At 35.8% G+C, this 9,684-nt stretch overlaps 1 long non-coding RNA gene across 1 annotated transcript; it reads right to left on the bottom strand.

Moving 5' to 3' along the window:
* Positions 1-6,902: 6,902 nt before the first annotated feature.
* On the bottom strand, positions 6,903-9,003 carry LOC109003449. The gene is made up of 2 exons (XR_001998142.2): positions 8,914-9,003; positions 6,903-8,720 (listed from the first exon to the last, which is right to left on the bottom strand). It is a non-coding gene; the product is annotated as an uncharacterized LOC109003449 (long non-coding RNA).
* Positions 9,004-9,684: the final 681 nt, after the last annotated feature.

Below are 9,684 nucleotides of genomic sequence, written 5' to 3'. Positions count from 1 at the left end.
ACCCCAACACCTAACCTTATCGGATCTACAGATGCTACCCCTACCCCTATGGACCCTTGCCCTTCCCCCTTGCTCTCACAAAGCAAAAAACCTGTTTCAATAGTTTGGACTCACTTAGTTTGGACTCAGTGACCCCAATAATCCCCAAACTAAGTGTAACCATTGTGGTAAAGTGTATAGATATCACTATATGAGACATGATATATCTCAATTAAAGGTATACTTAGAAAAATAATGCAAAAAGAGTCCAATACTAAAATCTTTACAAGAGAAGACTTAATATAGACAAGATATTGGACTTAAAAAAATGGTGGATGAGAGTGGTGGGGGTACAATGTTGAAGGGTATACTAAGTATGATCCCGGGGAGTGTAGGAGACACCTACCTTGTATGGTCATTATGGACGAGTTACCTTTAAGTTTGTGGAGGGGAAATGGTTCGAAGCATATTCTAAGTACTTGGAACTTAGGTTTAATCTTCCTTCTCGTCACACTGTGGCAAAGGGTATAAAAAAAATTTTATGTCGGAAAAAGAGTTATTGAGGGGTCAATTGGCGGGTCAAATAGTTTGTCTCACCACCAATATATGGACATCCGTCCAAAATTTTAATTATATGCTTGACTGTGCATTTTGTTGATTGAGATTGGACATTACACAATTATTTTTTAAGTTTGATCAAATTTTCGTTCACAAGGGTGAGATGGTTAGGAAGGTCTTGGAGGCTGCAATAAAGGAGTGGGGGTTGACATGAGTTTGAATAATTATAGTTGATAATGTCTCGTCTAATGATGTCGCATTGAGACATCCTAATACCTATTTTAGAGAGGCAAATAAGACAATCTTTGGTGGTGAGTTATTACATGTGAGATGTGCTGCAAATATTCTGAATCTAATTGTCACTACTTGATTGCCCGGGTCAGAACTACTGTGAGATTTGTGAGATATTCTCCTGCTAGATTGAAGAAATTCAAGGTTGTTGTGAGGTCTGCGGGCATAACATCCAAGAAGGGTCTTTGTACTGATGTTCCTACAAGATGAAACTCAACCTTTTTGATATTTGAGGTGGCCCAAGATTATAAGTCGGCCTTTGCATTATTGGGAGATGAAGACATTCAATATGTCAGATATTTTGATGAGCACGAGGGATTATGGAAGCCTATTGATGATGATTGGGAGGTTGTAGCTACTTTTGTAGACTTTTCTATGAGGTCATAACGAGATTATCTAGTTCTTTGTACCCTACATCACTCATTTTTGTCAGCAAATATGTAGGGTAAAAGAAGAATTGAGTGACATATGTGCGAGTAACCATTTTAGGATGGGGGAGATGACATTGATGATGAGGGTGAATTCTGACAAGTATTGAGGAGATTTCAATAAAGTAAATATTTTTTTATATGTGGTTGTTGCTCTTGATCCCCAATTTAAGATTGATGGCATGGTATATGGATTGAGAATTGTGCACGGGAATGCATGGATAGAGTTTATTGCGACAAGGGTTAGGGAAACTCTTGCTAGATTGTTTGATGAGTTTATCGTGTTCAGAGGTGGTAATATTCCAGCACCTACACATATCCCCCGCCTCCTCCATAAGTCGGGGATGAGAAAAGGCGTAGATTGGACTGAGGTGAGAGGTTGGAGGTGAATAGATACTTGACAATGAATCTTCAACCATTTGCACGAGACTTTGATATATTAGCTTGGTGGAAGATTAATGCTGTGAAGTATCCCGTCCTTGAAGAGATAGCCCGTATTATTTTGACCATCCCTATTAGCACCATAGACTCAAAGTCAGCCTTTAGCATCGGAGAGCGCACATTAGATCTATTTTGGAGTTCATTATCTACTACCACTGTGGAGGCATTGATTTGCACACAAAATTGGATCAAGGGGATCCCAATTCATGTTCCATATATTCTTGACTTTGAGGAGGCCTACAAGGACGAAAGTGGTGATCAGCCTGAATCTGGTATTCGTGGATTTTATTTTATTATTTTAATTTATTTATATTCATTTAATCAATATTAATTTCAAATTTAATTGTTGTAGCGATACATGAGACGACATCTACGACTACCTCCGCTGCAATATGACTTTGTGTGTATTGAACCCACCATTGTCATTTGCCATTAGTTTATACAATTTATCTCTTAATTATTTTTTGTATTTATATAATTTTTGGTATCTAATTATTTTGCTTGTATTTTTTCTAGCTTTTATAATCTAAGTATCATATGCCGAATCCTAATCCCAAAGACCCAATGATCTATTCTCATCTTAATCCCAATGAACTAATCTCATCTTCGTTAGTACTTTTAATGTTTGTAATTTTTACAATTCTCATATATGGTTTTATCTTTGTTTCTTGTTTATAATTATAATTTGTTTTCCTTTTAAATTATTGATGTTTTAGATTTTATGATCTCAGAGTCTTAGAGCAGTTTGCACAGTGCCCTGACTTTTCTAATACCATGGCCGCCCCAAATTTAGATAAAATTTTATTCTTCTGTTAATTCACTTAATTAGTTAATTGTAATGTTGCTACAATAATACAATTTGTAATACTTTTAGATGAATTTAAAATTTTGTAATAGTTTTCTCTTAATTTGTATAATTGTAACAGCTTGTTATGATTATTAGTTAATACCTAATAGTTGAAACTTTGTAATATATAATTTCTATTATTGTAAATTATTATTTTTTTAATTTTTAATTTTGTCTTTTTAGCTAATTTTTGGGTCCAAAATGGCCCAAAAAAGTGCTTTGGGCCAATGGCTCATTTATGCGAGTGTGGGGAGAATAGATTTTAAATTGGGTGTCCGCCCCTGCACCTGGACGTGGTACCCCATTCCCCGTTTGCGGGGGCGCTAGGAGGAAACCACCACCCCCCCCATGCAGGGGCCGTTTTAAAAATTCGACATCAAAGTGAAAATGGAACAAAGCTTGCTAATGCAGACACATTGGTCAGTTCTCTTAGTTAAGGCTACTCTACCAAAGTAGATGAATGTGGAGTGCAATTGCCGGAGCCATTATCAAGAACCTGAAAATCTTGTTATTAGATGAAGCCACTCATGCTCTAGATGTGGAGTCAGACCATGTGGTGCAACAAGCTCTAGACATATTGATGAAGAACAGGGCAACAGTTACGGTAGCACATAGGCCGTTGTCAACAAGAAAAAATGCAGACCAAATATTAGTTTTACATGATGGGAAGATAATAGAGCAATGGACTCATTCATCACTTATAGAGAACAAGAATGGAGCGTACTATAAGTACATGATATAAGAGATCAGATGATATATTAGGTAACTAGTTGAATGGGTGAGTATGCAAATTAGAGAGATGCATGCATGCATGGCTGACTGCAATGAATTTATATCATGGGTCAAATACCTTTGCTCTATCATGTGTAACACCCATATCGTAGATTTCAGAGCAACCATGAATCCTATGCACTGGACTCACAAACATGCATGAGAGTGGGATGTCCAATCATCATTGGTTGTGATATAAAAAGAGACATGTAATGCATATATAAAGGTGGCATTGGCCTTCGAGAAAATTGGTATTGTGAATACCCACATGTTTATTTGCAGTTAATGAAAAAGTTTGAAGGACCAATAAAATTTATTTCTTGTAAAAGCTGTAATAAGGCAATATGCATATGCCAGAAAGTTACATAAATTGTTCAGAATACTAAGTTATTTCTTTTTATGCTTTAAGGTTTGAATGCATCTACCATGCACATTGTTCCTAACATAAAGAATCACGTCATGTACGTGCTACTTTTTTTTTTTTTTTTTTTTTTTTTTTTTTTTTTTTTTTTTTTTTTTTTTTTTTTATAAAGAGTCGAAAATCACCTGTTCATGAGTGATCCCGTCCTGATTTTATTAATAAACTCATTTATGTACGTGCTACTTGTACAGTTAAAAAGTCAAAAAGATTAGGCAATAATAGAATAACAGTAACTGGAGAACATGCCTCTTATATATCATGAAAATATGAGCACATAGCTACATGCAAAAAAAATATCAATAAATTTTAAATGCTAGCTAGTCACGTACATACAGAGCCCTTTGTATATGACTAGCATTTTAATTCAACCCGTGAATGATGTAATATCCGCAACTTTATGACAAGGGTTACGCGTAGTGGAGTGTCTTGCAAATTCTTCAATTTTTTTGCTACTCGTGCATCAAAAGCTAGAAAACACATAATATGGCAATAGGCAATCATAGCAAGCTTTTCAGGCCCCAAAAAATGACAATCTTTCTCTTTGGTCAAGAAGTATGAAAAAGGCCTTGGAACTTCACAAAAATCTAAACAAACTAAAAGTCTCAAACACGCTATTCTTATCCACGTCTCCTCGGGAAACCAAGCAAAAGCAAAATCCCAAATCGGGATAAAAGAAAATTGACGTAGATTACCTGCAACATCTTGGCTATCATAAGTACCCTTGTACATAGTGCTCTAGGTCCCTTGAGCTATAACATATCTAAAGTATAGTTATTAGTGCAAAATCAAACCGAGAGTGCCCTAACGGACGAGAAGAGAGATGGAAATAGGTTACTACAATGGAGGATGGAGAATTGAGAGACTCACAGGCTTCCCTGATCAGTGGCGACGGCACGACAGGGGTACAACAACGGAAAGAGGCAGCAGGAAATGAGAGAGAGAGAGAGAGAGTATCAGGCTGTGAAAGAAAAAAAGAAGGGGAAGAAGCGGTAGTTTATATTACCATAAAAGCTAATAATGTCGCCGTAAAAAGTCTTATTTGGGGCAACTTCCTTGCTCACCGCTACAAAAATGCTGCTACAGCTAAAAAATGCCTTTTTGTGACAAAATCTTAGTTGTCATAAAAGAGTCAAGAATAAAAAACTTCATTTGTAGCGATATCATTTGCTACGATGTAATTTCGCTACAAAAGGTTGGTTTTTACGATGACTTTGCAGATCGCCAGAAGCGAAAAATGGGAATAGTAAAACATTACCATTTGCGGCCAGATTTCTGCCCATGTGCTCGAGACACTACTCGAGCAAAACTTAAGTAGAGAGTTTGCTCGAATGTCGCTTGACACTTGGCTCAAGCAAACATCAGACAGAGATTTCACTCAACACTCGCTAGACTGTTGGCTCGAGCGAAACTTAACCAGAGTGTTCACTCGAGTCTCGCTTGACAGTCTACTTGGGCGAACGCCAAACAAAAAGTTCTTTCGAGTCATGCTCGAGCAAAGATACGGAAAAGTAAACTGTATTAGGTTTTTTTTACTGTGTTGCTTGCCACATATAAATACCAAAATGATGAAATGGGATTTCAAGAGAGAATAGAACACAGAATGATGCTTTGGAAGAGAAAATGTGAGATTGAGCGATAGAGAGAGAGAGTGTGTGAGGAGTGAGAAACAAGTGTATTTCACTGTGTACTTCTACATTCCACTAAATAAAAATCTCCTGCAGCTCTATAGACATAAGCAAATTGTTGAACCACGTAAATCTTGTATTGTGTTATTGTTTTTCTCTATTTTTCTTTACTATTCTCGCATTATCATCCATAACAGATATGTGATAATATACATGAAAATTGTGAACAACTAGTAAAACAAAAGGCCAATCAAGAATATATAATTAATTAATTAATTGTATGCGATGATGCTTAAAAGCATACAAGACTGTAAGTAATTTACTGGGGCTAGGTGTGGCAATTAGTGTTTTTAGGTCATGTTTGTGTCGTGTCAAGTCATAAATATTTGACTATATAGGTTAACCCGAACCCGACCCATTAAGCTAAACGTGTCAAATTTTCAAACTCTAACCCAACCCATTTAGATAATGAGTTATGTCGTTATCTAATGCCGATGATCAATTTACACTAGAAAAAATCTCATACAAATGAATCTATGAAAATGAAACCTGTACTAAGACAAGAAGGGGTCACCTCTACGCCAAGAGAGCCTGAGAGAGGATAACATTTGTCTCTGGTTTAAATATAGGTTGACACTTTATTTGCTGCAACATGTTTATTTATGCTCTTTGTCATGTTGTACTGGATTTCAATTCTTGATGCAGAATTAGATATGAGAAACGAGAAACATTAGATACTTGGATTTTAGAAAAATGTACCTAGAAGTTAGATAAACAGGTGAGACTATAAGCAATTGCACCAACTTTTACCCATCATGATAACAAATGATAGGAAAATTGCTTTTCCCCACTATATTTCTAGTTCACACAATACCCATTGGGTCATTGTTGTGGAATTTTGCAAGTGCATGAGATCGTAACAAGTAATATAGTGACAAAGAAGGATGTCGAACCCACAAGGACTATTTACCTATTAAATATTGAAATTGTTCTAATTCTAACTTATTTGAAAATTAAGAAAACTGGTGGATCTTGAATTTAAAAAAAGAATAAAAACAAATGAAGTTAAATCAACAAATGAAGACTTTACCAAACACTAAAAAAGAAGAAGATTTCATCTAAAAAGAAAACACTAAGGCATCCGACTCACCTAACCAATCCAATCCCAAATCCTAACCATACGATCAATCAATTATCATCCTAGTGTTTGATGGCGAAATATTCAAATTTATCTAAGACCATCTCTCGAGTAGAATTAGAATTACCCAACATACGATAACCCGTGATATGTCTATGCGAATTTAAAAGCATTTGAGCACATTAAGGTTAATAATATTTCACATAAAAGTCGCATAAATCACGTTGGCATATTCCTGTCTTTCGTTCAATTCATGGCATACATTATACGAAGTTACACTACATGCATCATCTCTCAAATTAACATGCACAACAATTCACTCAACTATTGGCCAGATAATTGAAAGCATTAAACTCAATGATGTATACTCAAAAGGAATGATAAAATTATGATCACGTAGAAATAAGATTCAAAATTTTCCTGGAGAGGCTAAATTGTAGTCTTAGTATTAGAAATTAGCTCATAATAAAATCAAGACAAACCATAACAACTCTGGAATTCATAATGAAAATTTTACAAAGAGAAGATGAAAGAGTTAAGAAAGGAAACTGTATGTAAATCAAGAATCTCAATTGTTGACACATTCTAATTCGGCATCCATCTTCTGCTTCTTTTTCCATGCTTTGAATTCCTCTCCAATGGTGGAAAACTCCTTTTCACAAGGCTCTGATCGTCCTCAAAATTTCTCTATCTTTTTCTTCCTTCCTCAAAACACTTTTTCCCCTGTTGCCTAAAACAGGATTCTCAGTTTGGCAGTTTTTCGACCTCCAACTTGAAGCTCTCTTTTCTCTCTTAAGATGTTTTTTTTTTTTGGGGAAAGTCTTCAACATGAAAGTTGTAGGGTTTGCTCCTATCTTTCCATCGACACCTAGATTTTACTTATTGGAGTTCTCTAGCAAAAGTTATGCTCTAAATACTGAATGATATTTCAGAAAATTCAAGAAATGAATGTTTCCTATTCTCTTGATGTCTTCTTCAATTTTCATGACTCTTTCAATTTATTTATTTCAAAATAAAAATCAACAAAATAAATAAAAACTCTTAGAAATAAGAAAATTAACAGAAACGAGCATAAAATTAAGAGTAAGAGTATGAAAAAACTTGTATGGAAATTAAGCACATTAGTCATGGACATCCATTCTGTCATCAAGCTTGAAAAAAATGGTCATTCTAATATTCATAACAACAAGCAATGGAATAGATTTTCTAGAGAGAGAGAGCAAATGGATTTAGTAGTAATTGAAATTCACATGACAAGAAGAAGGCAACATTATAATTAATTAAGACATCACTTGCTTATGCAACTTCAAATGGTGTTTCTTTTGTGGAAACTCCCATGTTAGCAAGAGAACTTCTTTAAGACATTACAGTTTTTGAAAACAATCAAATATCTCAAGTTAACTAATATCACACTTGAAAGGGCTTAACTGCTATGAAATACAAGTTCATTGGCCTCCACATACAAAATGAATTGAATTTGCACTGAGAGAATCATTCTTGTTTCAAAATGTATAACAAATGAAATAATCAATTGAAATCTGACTAATTTTTTTCCTAGCAATTCATGAAGAACTAAAAAAACCAAATACATTACATATCATGAATGACCACTTTGTATCCCCGCCTTTATTAGATTATTCACCATTCTGGAGCCCATATTTCTAAGCCTTATAGACCCAACACTCTGTAATACATTAATGGTTTGAGAAACTTGAAGTAACTCAGCAAAAATACATAACAATCTAGAAGACCCATAAGGAAAAACACCAAATTTTCATATGGGTGGAGCTATAAACATCTATAGTAACCTAACGGGACAAACATCTCCTAAGACCACACTTATAAAATGATGTAATCATGGAGAATATCCCAAAAAAATTGACTTTACCCAGACACACAGGAACTCCAAATCTGTGAAATCAAAACAGACCGTGAACAAGGCCATAGCACTATGCTCAGATGACATGCTTGCAATAAATATACCTAAAATAGGAGAGGAAGAAATTGAAGAACACATAGCCATTCATTGGCATAAAACCCTAATGGACAGGACCTCTGAATCATTCAAGAACATAAAACCATTCAAGAGAACCATTCAAGAACACAAAACCATTCAAAAAAACCTCTAAATTTGATCCCTAAAAACCCTAATACACGACCTGAGCAACTAGGCTGAACACATCGAGCAGCTGCCCCTCGTCTACGCTCGGGTTGAAATCCCCTGCATATAGGGATGGAACCGAGAGAGAGATCAAGGGTTACGATCGGAGAGAGAGAATTAGGGTGAAATCGAGAGTGGGAGAGTGAGAGAAACAGACAGAGAGAGAGAAGAGAGAGAGAGAGAGAGATACACATATACACACACACATAGAAGAAGATAGAGAAAGTGACAGACGAGGGATTGAGAGACTCACCTCGTTGGCGAGTGGTGACGACACAGCTTGGGAAGGGCGGCAGCAAACTCATAGAGAATAGAGAGGGAGTATCGGGCTTGGGGGAGAAGAAACAAGGGGGAATTCGCTTAGAGGTTTTATATAATGACATTTTGCGGTGGTGATTTCTCATCGCAAATATAACAACACTTTTTGCGGTGTGGAAATGTCGCCGTAAGAGACCCAAAACATGTTTTGCCGAGGTTTTTTCTAGTGATATTATTTGTGACGACATATTTTCTCCAAAAAAGGGGTTTTAGCGGTGATTTCCTCACTTACTAGAACAAAAACGTGAGGGAGAAAGAGAAAGAACGACTTGGGGGGGTGAATTGTATGGGATATGCTCACATGAGGGCGATTTTATTTTTCTCCACTTGAAATGCAGAGGTGTCACAATGCTATTAAAGGGTGTAAATCCCTTCTATTCACCATAACCGGTGATAAATTATTTACTAATGGAGAGTTATCAAGATAACTATTCCACCAATGATCTTAGCTCACGTGGATGCTCCTAATTAGGTCATGGGTCTTAACTGATTTACCAACTCTAGTTGTCAAAGAACCATTTTGGAATGAATTATAAATTAAATGTTTTGGGTTCTATTCCGCATATATTAGAAGTTCTCTTGTATTACCTGATTCACGTTTCTGATTAGTGTAGTTGTATTTTCAGAAACTTATTAATCGAGGATGGATCCGAAAGGCCCTGTTTTGACCATTTTTTTTTTTAAAGGAACAAAAAGAATCGAACCC

Source organism: Juglans regia, chromosome 7 (assembly GCF_001411555.2).
Source record: "Juglans regia cultivar Chandler chromosome 7, Walnut 2.0, whole genome shotgun sequence".
Classification (NCBI taxonomy): Eukaryota; Viridiplantae; Streptophyta; class Magnoliopsida; order Fagales; family Juglandaceae; genus Juglans; species Juglans regia.
The sequence above is the reverse complement of the archived record's forward strand: the minus strand, read 5'-3'. Positions and strand labels throughout refer to the sequence as shown.